Raw genomic sequence first — 13,877 nt, forward strand, 5'->3', positions numbered from 1 at the left:
AGATAACTGCACTATAATTGTCAGAAACACTCTGGCAAATGTCACTGCTGCCAGGGAAAGATGACAAGATGACACCATCCTGTTGTCTCGGGGTATAAATCTGGTGATTTTGCTGCCATAAATCTGAGAATCTGCGTTTGTTTGTTTGTAATTCCTGCCTGGCAATTTAAATAGACAGAGACCAGCAAGTGTTGTTATTGACTATGATATCAAGGTTATTTTACAGAAACCACTCCATTATTAACAGCAGATGAAAGCTTGCAGAAGATGATCAATGACTGTCAGGCCTGCACAGGAAATATTGAGCTGCAGTTTCTGGCAAAGCATTTGTACGCCTTGAAACATTTTACATTTCATCACAACCACATACTTCAAAGTAGTTAGTGTTACATATTTAGTGTGAATTATGGCTATTTAAAGTGAAAGGAAATGTGTGCATAGTTTTCTAGAGTTTTTGCAAATAAAATCTGCAAATGTGAGAAAAGCTCAAGAGGTGGACGGACTTTTGTCATGCAATGTACTTGAAAATAGATATAAGCAATAATCTGTACTTCAACAAAAATATTCTTAAATTTAATATCAATATACTTCTCGTTTGAAGGGCAAAACTAACACTATATATTCAAAGCTAAAACCCAAATGTCCCAAAATTATATATGGGAATAAATTAATACCAAATAAGATTTGAAATAGGCCAAAGCACAATTTTAGTAGCAAGAGTTATGTAGACTCATCTTATGAATGTTTGAACCCAAAATAGAGCTACATTTAACATAAGAAGATGCAAATAACATTGAGATAAACATAACCAGACATTAAGAATATTATTTTTCAACATTTTTAGTATACAAAATATAATTTTATATATCTTGTGGGAGGACAAGGCGAAGCTCAACCTTTTAGGGAGTAAAAGTGCTTTGAAAGGCAATGGAACGATTCTAATTTGGGAATCTTGACCACTCTGTGTTCACACTGTTACTGGTGGTATCATGGTGTGGCCCTGTTTTTTGACACTGTGAATTAGGGAGGCTTCGGTTACTGGTGGAACATTTAGCATTTTGAATTACAATGACTTTGCAGGAAAATTAAAGTCTTTCACTTCCTTTCTAATGAAACGAGGAAGGAAACTGTTCTATCAAAGAGTTGTTTAAGAAGGCCAAAGTTAAATCAAAAGCAAGGGCAGAGTTCAAATCCTAAATGTATTGCTGCATGAGTCCTTTCAACAAGCGTTTCTTGTTTAAGATGCCTGAACTCCTCCAACAGGATTTACAGGACCGATGAGCAACTAGTGGAAAATTACAAGTTCAGTTTCTTTTTTGCTTTCAAAGAAGAAACTGTCTGGCCTGACTCCTGGAAAAAGGAGTCAGGCCAGACACAGACATTTTTTTTTACACATTTTTATGATTTTGCTTAAAAATTGTTTTACTATTTTTGTGAGAACTTGCATCTGCCATAATTACGCTCTCTTGTTTTCTGTCTTTGTTTCCAGCTCTAATGAATTTTGTGTTTTACAATGCAGATAAATAATTTTGATCTACTCAGCCACATCAAAGCAAACAAAATTGTCACTGTATCTGACAACAACGAAGCAGATAAATATGCAGTACTTACCCCTTACATTAATTTTCATTCGTCACTTTTTTGCCCTCTGGCATTTGTGAAAAGGTGTACTTCTATTTAAATGCAATAGGGATGATGGCTTGATTGCCATGCAAACTAATAGTTTGTGTCATTCCTTTGCTGCTGTCCTCTTTTTCAGGGACCCGCATTGCCATCCCAGCTTGACTTTGTAGAGGTCTGTTTGTTAAACATGGTGTTTTCACTCTTGGCCATCTTCGCCCTGCAGGAGGCCAGGAGCTTCCTGCTGAGGACTGGAGTATCCCGAGTCACCACATTAGCCCAACAAAAGAAGCAGATAAGGCGAAAGCTGGAAAAGGTAAAAATGCCTGGAACCCTGCTGAGTTACTGCCTCCCCTCGTCAAACCAATTTGAGACTGTAAATCCCTTGCATTCAAATCGCTAGTACCTGCGTAGATAGTACATACACCAACTTGATTAAGTACTTTGGCTAAAAACCTCAATAAAGTTAAATATTGTCTAAAAAAAGCCATTTAAGTAATAGAATTCAAAACATGATACTTATATAGATTCAATACAAACCCAAGAATGTATGCCAGGTGTATTTCAGCAAACCTTTGTCTTAAAGTTAATATGAAGAGTGAACAATCAATTACTCTAAAAAATAAAATATAATTTAAAAACCAATTAAAATATATTTTTAAAAGAAAAATATTAAAAGGATTCCTCAGATATGCTTCACCAAATCAAATAAAAGCAACACTCTACATATGTTTGTGATGACAAAATAACATAATATAAAATTTAAAAAAGTAAATTCTACATAATTTTCTCCTTTAAAAACCGACTCTAACATGAACCCTGGGTAAGTACTAGAACCAGTTTGGGAAAATGTCAAATGTGTCATGGTTGATTGGCTGGAACTAAAGCACCTGCAGACCAAAAGCAGAAATGGAATACAAAAGTTTTAATGAAGAACAAGGTCGACAGAAATGGCACAAAGGGAACAGGACATCCAACTGGAGTGAGAATAACAGAAGAATCCAATAAGAAAACGGATCTTAAATACAGAGGTGTGATTAGTAACATGAAAATCAGGGGAATGATGAAGAGCTAAGGGAGAGTACAAAGCAGGGGGACTGATGGAAGGACACTAATTAGCACAGATAACACAGAGAGAAAGCTGAACTTAGACATAAAAGAATCTACATATCAAAAGGGAAATAAATCTAACACTAAAATAAGAGAACAAAGCAAAATGGAAAGAAGCCCCAAAAAGTAAGAAATTAAACACAAAGGAATGAACAGACATGGTAACACTCTAAAATCAGTAATGCACAACAGACGGATTAAGTGAATATGGCAAGATTTCACTAACAATAATAAACCCAGAAGTGAGGGAAAACAAAAACATCTGTGGATCATGACACTAAGCCTGTTAAAATAACCAGAAACACTTGAAAGCTAATGCGCTGTGAAATGAATCTTTATAATACAAGTTTTTGTTTTTGAACTAATCTATTATTTAGAGATGCACATGCACCTAAATATGCGACATAGGCTACAAGAGCATTTCAATGAATAAACTTTCAGACTAATAAAGCGCTCAATTATGTATGCAGGATTTATAATCTCCCTAGGAGACTGAAATAAATATTCAAAGAACAAAAGGAAGCCGTTTATAAAGCAATCTTCACTGAAGGGATTTCTTTTTATTTATTTTTTTTTATCAAGCAGATTGAAGCAAACAAACCAGACCCCTCATTGAGCTCAAATTTTATCCAGCAGAGATGAGAAGAATAAGAGTTGAGGTGGGAACAGATTGAAAACTTCACAATATATTTGTCTGAAGTGCAAAATCAATAATCCTGCTTTTATGTGAACTTCATGGGAAGGAACAACTCAGAGACACTCACATGTTCATTAGTGACTATACTTGTTTGTTCACTACAAAAGGGAAGAGAAAAAACACTGATGCCTGGGGGGTGAAACAAGAGGAAAAACAGACAATAAAGATGTTTTTATCGAAGGATCCTGGTGATGTACAGTATGTTTCTTTCCATATGGGAATATATGGGAATAATATACTTGATACTATGGACATATTGAACTATGAACTACTATTTATAACTATGCTGTGCGTTCTCTAAAAACTATAGTTATCAGAGACATGCTAATTAATAAATCATAGTGTCAAACTTGCTGCTGCATCAAAAGGTATAAAATTTGCAGTCAGCTGGGCTGGAGCCAAACCGAACGAGAAGAAAGAAATACGCTGGCCGTCTGAATCAAAACATGAAACAACAAAGCTACTCTTGGGAGAAAAGTATTGATTGAAAGCCACGGTGAGGTGTGAAGAGTTCAGGTGCATGTGAATATGGATCTGAGAATCTGTACTTTGCTGGGACAGATGTGCAGGTTATTTAGAGGTGAAGGGTTATAGGTTCAGACTAACAGCAGCTGCAAAAAGTTGTCTGAAGGTTATTGGAAGGCTACATCTTTGATTTTTTTTTTGATGTGTCGAAATTGACATTTTTTTTTTAGATGAAGCTGTATTGTCTACATGCAATTAAATGTCCTTTTATGAAGGATTTGAATGCCTTGAGGAAAGCATCTGAGGACTTTACATTCTGTTTGAATTTCATTATCTAAATTCCCTTCCACTTGAAAGGGGACCCTTCCCCTCTATTAATAATTGACATTTTATTACTGATCCTCCTCATTGTGGCAGGCGTGTGCTTTGATGTGGGCTGTGTTGTTTTATCAGTCCAGTACTGTGTATTGATTGCTGGACAGATAGAAGCACTATCAAAGGAATTCCTCGTGGGGCAGTCAACACTGGGTCACCTCATACTCCTGGAATGTGGTTTCTCCAGCTTGCTCTCACTGTCGCATCTCTCTCCACATCCCATTTACCACTGATTATATTTGGTTCATCTCGCTTGCACGCTGCCTGTTTCAGTTAAATATTTACAAGAATAACAAAGCTGTTCAAATGACATCATTTCAAGTGGATGTAAACAAGACTGGCGGAGGGCAAGCTGGCAAAGGGGATGGAGGTTCACTGACGGGATTGGCTGGTATTGCTTGATGGACTGGCTTTTCTTCATTGTCTGCTCTGTCTCATCTTCTGGGTGAAGATTACAGTGGAGGATGACCTCATAATGCACAATACACCGATGTCTGTGGATGAAAGAGATACAAAATGTTGTGAATGGAAAACACGAGGAGTGGGAATTCCCTTTTAGAAGATTAGCCATAAGTCCTCACAAAAAATGAGGAAAAGGCGTAATTGTTTTTTTTTTTGAGGGGGTTGGTAAACATTATCCTTTTTGTAATGACAAGGATTATATAACTCTCAGACTTCCACAAGAGCTGCTGATCATCTTCTACACTGCCATCACACAGTCTGTCATATGTTTGTCATTTCTGTGTGGTTTGGCTCATCCACAAAACAGAATAAGTCCAAACTGCAATCAACAATTATGTCTCCTGACAGGACCATCAGGACGGACATTCTCTCTACTCATGACCTGTATAACTCTAGGTTCACCTAACGGGTGGCTAACATATCCCAACACATGCTCTTGAAAATACTGCTCTTGTACTTTCTTATCCCCTTAGTCATTGCTTATGAAGTGTTTTTGTTATACTGTATATTGTAGTTTGCTATTTGTGACTGTTCACTGTTGTCCAGTTCAGTTACTTTATTTTAAATAGGTGTAGATTTCTTTTAAAGAAAAAAAAATAGTGTGGCTGAGTAACTGATTTTATTGACACATTATTATTGGCTGATTATTAACTCTAATGTAAACATTAATGAGCTTTGTATTGATCTTAAAAATGATTGTTACCAAACTTTCTTCTGTGCATTATAAAGCCTCTTTTTTAATGGTTCTTCTCCCATAAGTACCGTCCAGATTTGTCCCCATTTGCAGACATGGTTCTCCGCCGTCTTTTGAAACCACCGTGGGGACCATGTTCATTGACTGGTCCATGGATTTACATCACTGGATGAGCAAATGCAAAATCTAAACCACCATTTTCAATTCACTATATGACTTTGTTGCTGAGATGGCGAGTAGCAAATCAATATTTCTATGGTCAAACCTTGAGGTCCAAACCTTTTTATCAATTTTGGGGGAAGAGTGCATATCACATCGACTGGACAGGGCAACCTGCAACTATACCAATAGATTTTTGAGAAACGGTCAGTCCAAGGGTACATCAAATAACATCATCAGAGTGCTGACCTCAGCTCCTGTACACCCACGTTCTTGCTCATATTCATGTTCACATAGTGAGGAAAACACAGCTACAGGAGACAGACCCAACATGGCTAGAACCAAACCAGACAATAACAATCTAGGGTAAGACTTAACAATGGAAAAGGAACTTGAAATCCATCTTAAAATAGGTTAGAAATTTATCTGACAGTCTGTCTCTATCAATTCTTTAAGATTTATCTAAATCTAAATTCATTTAATATATTAAAGTCTCAAATGAAGCCCCAGTCCCTACAGATATATTGGTTGAGTGGTATATTAATGTCTGACAACAATCACTACAACATTACATAAAAAGTTGCCATACATCAAACAGAAACATAGTCAGTTTCTATTGGTGAGCACTTAGAGTCAATTAGTTTCAGTATTTTTAAACTCAGTTATCATCAACATCTCAAAGGTGAATCCTGGCATAAAAAACCCAGCCTGGTGGCGGTGCTGCTGCTGTTCTTGATGACTTGCTAAGTCTGACTGACAGCACCTTTGTTTTCCGTGGATTAGCCAATCTGACTTCATCAAGGTCCATAAGGGGGTTCACGTATCACTGACTGGAGGTCACCCCCTTACACACACCTCTGTTCACAGGCCATCCAAGAGATGGGCCACGAAGCACTGCAGACTGAGACCACCACCACTCTTCCCTTAATTGAATCGCACAAACATCTTTGCACGAAACACACAAACGCATATGAGCACATGCATGACACAATCTCAGACCAGAGTGTAAATTTTTAATGAAATATACATTAAGGACTGTTCAAAGACTGATATGTTTTCCAACAGCTAATATTTCAACAAAGTCCATAAGATCCAAACGCAACAATTGATTTTCCAAAAGCACCGCTTTTCTTGAATGAATAATTAAGAGTAATAGCTCATGAGACCTTCTCTAACTCATGTTACATGTTACATCACAAGGTTTCACATGATTTTTTTTAAAAACAGTATAGCAGAATAGTAAAAATTCAAAAAGTTAAAGGTTTGGATTTAATGACTTATCGTGTCAGTGGTATTGTGCATAGTTGCAAGTTAAAGGAGCTTATTTGACATTTATTATATTTAATCTTGGAGGTTGAGAGGCATGTGTACGTGCCTGTAGTGGCTTTCTCTCGTGGTCTTCTCTCTGTGATGAGAAATAGGAGACAGCAGTGTCTGAGGTCACACAGTCATTACCTGTCCCCACTTGGGATCAAATTACTTCATTTTATTTCTTGTTTACACTTCTACCAAGTATAGAGACCTGAAGATCTCTTAGAACTATAAGAAACTGAACTTTTATTTCAGGATCTGTTTCTAAAGTGTTGCATGATGCAAGACGAATGAATGATTGAGAAACACATTTAAAGATTTCATCTTTATTCATAGCTTTTATTGAAAACTACCAGCGCAACATAACACACACAAACAAAACAAAAATACAATGATAAAAAAGATGTGTTTTCACATATATGTTTCTACAATAAGTAAATTATAGCACTGATACTCGTTCCAATATTTCTTAGTTTACCATGTAGAGGTTCCATCAATTATGGCCAGTCATCCAGGCAGTGAAGCACCAGACCCAGTCCATCTCACTACCATCACCATGTTGATATGATGTTCTTTTTTGTGAAATGTTATTTTTTCCCAGATGTATCTGGGCATAGAGCCTTGAAGATAATTTCTAAATATTGCAATAAACATTGCATTCATTGCAATATTTTGAAATTATCTTGTGTTATACAGTGGAATTGTCATGAAATTCTACCACTGAAGTCATTTTTTCTAAATTATTCTTAAAACATGAACACTGACCTTAACAAAGACAAGGGATTCCTGTAGTTCTGGCTTCTTGGATAAGTTATTGATGATATCTAAGAATAATTTAGGTTGGCTGAATTTATATACATGTTGCTTTTTGAGATTTTAGTCTACTTTTTTACTCAGGCATATTCTAGTTGAATGATTTCTTGATTGTATACAACACGCAAGAATCAAGTAAAACAAGTAACTCAACCCCCTGAAGAGGGTGTGGTTGCCCATATTTAATTTATAACTTTGCAACAAAGGAACTTACTTTTTCACAGAATTCCAGGTGGTTTTGGCTTGATTTTTGCCTTTAAGAACAGATATCAACAAATATGTAGGGAACATACTTTCTCACAACAATGTTACTCAAAATGAATTGTTAAAACAGCAAAATGCAGTGATTTCCTATAATACAAAGCAACATTTTTACAGTGATCATAAGCATAAAACAATGTCACAAAAAGGACAAAAGTCCTATATAGAAGCATAAAGGGTTTTGAATGTGTAAATCAAGCTGTGATCATGCTGATTTCACAGCTTGAAGAAACACAATATCACAATGTTTTATTTTTGTTTTTTAACAGCTTCTGAATTTTTAAGGGGCGTCTCGTGTTTCTCTTGGCGGGAGTCCTAGAACTCGACAAACAAGTGCTGGATAATTATCTTCACTAGTGTTAAGTACAAATTGGGCAGTGCAAACCCTTGAAAAGACTTGTTGAAGCAGATCAAATGCAGGAACTCCACAGGGAGCCAATAAATTATACTATCACAAAAGTACGTCCACAAACTTGAAAAATAAATTAAAATCAAAAGTAATTTTACTGATGAAGCTTCCAGATGTGAGAATAACATGATTTGTTAGATTTGTTTTCACTGGAAAGACAGTCAACAAGGACAGGTGTCTTGAGCAGCCTAAAGTCATATTTGATGTCCAACACCAGACTACCTACACCTGAGGAGTGTGACATCATGATGACTCTAAGCAGATCACCCAGCAACAAACCAGCGGTTGTTATGAGGATAAAGGATTAGCTTCTGTTTGCTTTTGCTCGTCTTTGAACCAGAAAATGCTGGAAAAAAAAGAGGATCTCACATAAAAGCTCCAACTTGCTGAGAAAGCACAGAAATGAGGCACTACTTCTCTTCAAAGAGGTTGAGCCACTTCAAGCACTCTTCTCAAACTCCCATTGACGGGGGGTGCTAATATGTCGCTGCTGTTTGTCCTCGCAGGTGTCAGTGGTTGTGTGTGGGAGATGGGTTTTTTTTTTCCTGTTTGTATGTAACTGCCTGGCATATCAGGTAAGGTCTCTGTCTTCTCTCTGTATTGTTGCTGGATAATGAGGTGTGATTAAATATGAATGCTAAGTGTTTGGTGGCGGCAGCCCAAAGCTGAAACCAGATCCACGGCCCACAGGCAGCATAATTAGTAGCTGCTGATAGATGCCATTAATGTTGCTTTTGCAGACGCCGCTTGCAGGTCTTTAAGCTAGACCTCCATGCAGCGGCAGGTTGGATTTGAGCCATCCACAGTTAATTAAGCTGCAAGGGAATAAATCAAGGCACAAATGTAGTGAACCTTCAGCGTCATAAAAGCCGGAGCACAAATTAAAATCTGTTTTTTTTTTTTTTTTTCTAATTGTTTAATGATCAACAGTGGTTAAATATTAAGCCATTTGTTGCTTTTATTTGATCTATTATTATTTTTTTGAGGGATTTCACGTTGAAAGCATGATGAAAATCCTGTGGAAAACAATATCAGCATTTCAAAGTGTTGAAAGACCAGTGTGATGCCTTTTATGGTGGAGAAAAGCCCTTTGTGCAGTGCCTCAAGGCCTGTGTTTGGTTTTGAGGGCTCTTTGGATTGTCATATCCCTGGTGTGAGATCGACTCATTCATGGTGAGCGGTCTTCATCATCTGCCTCTGTGCTGCGAGGCTGTGGACACCGCTGTGCTGGTGCACTTCAGAGAGTCATGTCCACAGCTGTAAGGACATGTCTGCTTTGAGCTGCCGGGGTTTAATGTGTGCAGCAGATTAAACAGGGGGGCCTTTGTAAAGGCTGGGTAACCAGTCTGCTCTCCCACGCAGTTCTACAGTCTTATCTGCAGACTGCGTGTTTGTGCATGAGTGTTTCTATAGCTGCTATACATGCGCCCTTATCTTCCTTAGTTAATAAAGCAGCTTCACACACCAGCCCAGATTAATGTTGACTCACTGAGAATTTTTAGTTAATAGGCACAGACATGTTTTACCTCATGGAGAAACTGGTGGCCACAAATGGGTTGAAATATAATCAAAGAAGCAATTTTATGTTTTATGTCATATATTAGTCAGATTTCACCTAAAATTTGTTTAGGAGATTTTACTAAACCAGGTCAGACACATAACTCTTCTGTTTCACAAACTGCAATCTGTTTGTCAGGTAGTCATTAATCCAGACGATTGTTGAGGCCTCTACCTGTGTTCTCTGGAGTTTCTGACACAGTAAATCAAGCTGAAATGAATTAAATGCGTTGGATAAAACAGAAAAAAGAGCAAGAGCTTGATCCTTCCAGTGCTGCCTGCTTTGTTTAAAAGACAGAACTTTTGTTGAAGCAGGTGTAGAATGGTGTTTTTGACCCCAAACCCACTACGATCATTCCCAATGTACAATGCTGCCTCCACCACATCTATGGTGTTTTCAGAAAGCGGAACAAGCTCAGTTTTTCCATCAGTCACCCCGTTTTGTATTTAATTTCTTCACAAGTATGCACTACTTTTTGTTACTCCAATCTAAAAATATGAGTAAAATACATTCAAGTTTAAATGCTGAATCCAGAGTTTTGTTACATAGGCTGTTAGTAGGTAACAAGATTTAACTTTTCTTTAAAATTTCATCTTGCACCCACAACATCTTTTTATAACATCCTCGGGACGCTGCTGTTGTCTGCCTGTATTAATTCAAGATGAGCATACACGGGTTTTCAACTGCTGCTTTATCTATAAACATGTTGTGTTTCAAATTGGGTTTGGGTTAGGTGAGAAATTTTGAAACGTAGCAAAACAAATTAAGAATTATAGATTTTGGATTTAGCTTTTTTTTTACATTGATTCCATGTAAACGCATAAGGAAGCAGTCAGCAACATAAACAATTAAATCCAGCAAGGGTTTTATTACATAATGATCAGATCAATCAAATGTTTTTATTAGAATAGACAGTTTTTGTCCTCCACAGTTATAGTTTAAATTGCAAAAACAGTGACCTTCTTCACTCGACTTACATTTCCTGAGAAAGCAGCCCTATAAAACATGACAAGAGAAAAGAGATGTTTGAATATTAGTATTCTTACATGTAATATATTTCACAAATGTCCTAATCACCCTCAATAACCGGAGGCTTTATATTTGACTGACATTGGTCTGCAGTCTGCAGCCAGACAGAGATGTATGATTACCAGACAACCCTGACAAAAGGTGGCCATTTGTATCTGCACTCTCAGTTACGAGAGCCAGATCAAATGTCATTGCTTCATAACTAGCCCCTCCTCCGCAATACCTAAAAGAGGCACAAAATCACCCCTCACCGCCACCTCACAAATGCTACATTATTCAATGTGTTCTCATCTAACCCATTAGAGGACACACACTAGACGAAGATCATATTTATTTTCAAATATGGCTTAAGAAAACAACTGATTGATGGGTAAAGACGGCTAATGCTTCATAGAATCAGTATATTAAATATTAGAGACACTGTTTTGTCTGTTAACTCAAATAAAGTAGAAAGACTAAAAATTGCTTAACTTATTTGAAAATTTTCAGAATTAAACTCATGTTACAGACAGAAATAAGACATTCTTAAAGTAATCCTCCTTCAGTCAACATGTCGGTGCTCCAGTACGATTCCAGCCATGCAGGCTCCACTAACTGTTTAGCTATAAGGACACAGTTGCCATGGAACAGGTCCAGTTGGAGCAAATGAAATCCCTCCTTTCCAGTTTCCAGGCAGGGTTTACACACAGAGAATGCTCCGGTGTCCAGACAGTATGTGTGTAGTAGAAGGAGATCTGTGTGTGACGTGAGCAACTGTATTGAGCAGGAGATATCAAAGGGGAGGATTTGGCTTTTGAGGTTACAGAGCAAGTAGGGCATGTGATTGTGCAGCCGGGTGTGTATGTGAATGCCCGCTTCTGTGTGGGGTGTGCATGCATCAGTCTGCTGCAACAGCTTTCTGATGTAACATTAGCTGATGTCTGCCTGCCTCTCCTGGGGCTCTCAGGCATCTTTGGGAATTTGTTTATGACCAGTTGATTACACAGAGCAATCACACATCAATGGTTATAGTTTCAAGCACTAGAGAGAGAAAGTGATTCCACCCATTTTTCCCTGAAGCTACCTTTTTGTATATATATATATTTTTAACTGCATGTTGAATATATCTTCTACTTAAGCATTTTTAAAATTTGTCACATTACAACATGAGGGAATTTTATGGAGCTTTTGAAAACCTAACCAGATTTTGGAAGTGGAGGAAACATAACAAATGAATTTCTCACTGTGTTTTACAAATAAAATTCTTTAAATGTGTTGCCGGCATTTGTAGTGTCAACACTTTGCAGAACCACCTCTCACTTGAGGCAGTGAGGCAACTGTGCATCTAGAGATGAATACTGAAAATGTCCATCCTTCTTTGTGAAATAAAAGCTCTATCAGACTGTATGGAGAACGTCCATTTTCTAGAACTGTCATAGATTCTGATTGAGATTTTGATCTTTACTTTGACTGGGCCATTTTATCTAAATCCCTTTGTAGCTCTGGCTACATGTTTAAAGTTGTTTTCTTAATGAAAATTGAAGCTGTCCTCTAGTCTCTGGTCTTTTGTCAAGGTTTTCTATAGAATGTCCTTAAATTTATAGAATACCAGTCTTTCTATCACTGTGCATCCCTATGTCTTTAAAGAGGCTGCAGGTGGGACAAAGCCCAAAGTTAGCTGTCCATCTAATTAACTGGTGAAAGAGTAGGGGGGCAGGGAGCTGTGACTTGTCACACAGCTGAATGGTGGGACATGATCTCGCTCCAGAACCACACATAGAGAGGAAAGCACAGCTGGGGGGCAGGGTTGATGTGTGAGAATGCAAAGAGTCGAGGGCCTCTGCTCCAGCTGTTCTGTTTATTGATCAGTACTCCAGCACTGACAGAGGGGAAGATTACCAACATCTGCACTCCATAACAACATGTCTGCTACAATCAAGCCAGGATGGACTATAACTCACATTTGGCTCACTGCAGCGTAAACTTTAAGAAACAGTTTAGTATTTAAAAAAAACATGCCAACTGTTAGCAAATACTGTTTGTAAAGTTTAACTTGCACTAAAATGTTTATCTTTGTATGCTAGTTTTATCCACAAATTAGCCTTAACTTTAAAACTATTGCATAATATCAAACAGGTTCCTCATTTAGCACTAAATAACCTGTCTCATCAGTGTGGACAAAGAACATCTGGGTGTGTGCAAGCAGAAGAAATGCGAACAGATTACCTGTTCTCTGACTCTCATACATTATAGTGATATAAGAGTTAGAAAAAAAATGTGTCGTTTTCCAATAAGTGACTTGTTTATTTATGTGCAAGTTGAAACTTTATTTCTTGAGCAGACGCTGTAGATGAATGTTGCTGGTGTTGTGACCGGTGAGCAAAAAATAAATGATTTGCTTAATGACAAACGACGACAATAGAGGTTTGCCTTTACAGGAAGCATTTCTCCGCAGAGCCTTGTGTCAGCAAGAGGACAAACGCTTCATTTACCTGTCATGGGTTTTAACGACATTCACAAAAACAGAACCTCAGCATTTACCCTGTCAGTAATGTAGTGTTGTAATTCAATACATTAAATGTTTGTTGCAGTGTTTTTGGGATCCAGTCAACTTTTGTGAATTGGTTGTTATAAAACCTCAGCATGCTTATAACTGAAACTGTAACTTATATCAGCTATATCTGTGTCACAAACCTGTGGCAGATATGAGTTCTACTGCAGGTGCCTAGTTATATTGATCAAGATCTAGGTCTGTCCCAGATTAATTTAGGTCATTTTCACCAGCAACAAACAGAAAGGATGATGAACTGAGTGCCATGTTACACCACATACTTCAGTGTATTAAATTATAAATTAATGTGACAATGAAACATTGCTTTCATAATGTTTCAAACCTCAAACCTGGATTTGTGCACAACTACAGATTATCTTGTAA

Source organism: Poecilia reticulata, chromosome 22 (assembly GCF_904066995.2).
Source record: "Poecilia reticulata chromosome 22, P_reticulata-male-v2, whole genome shotgun sequence".
Taxonomy (NCBI): domain Eukaryota; kingdom Metazoa; phylum Chordata; class Actinopteri; order Cyprinodontiformes; family Poeciliidae; genus Poecilia; species Poecilia reticulata.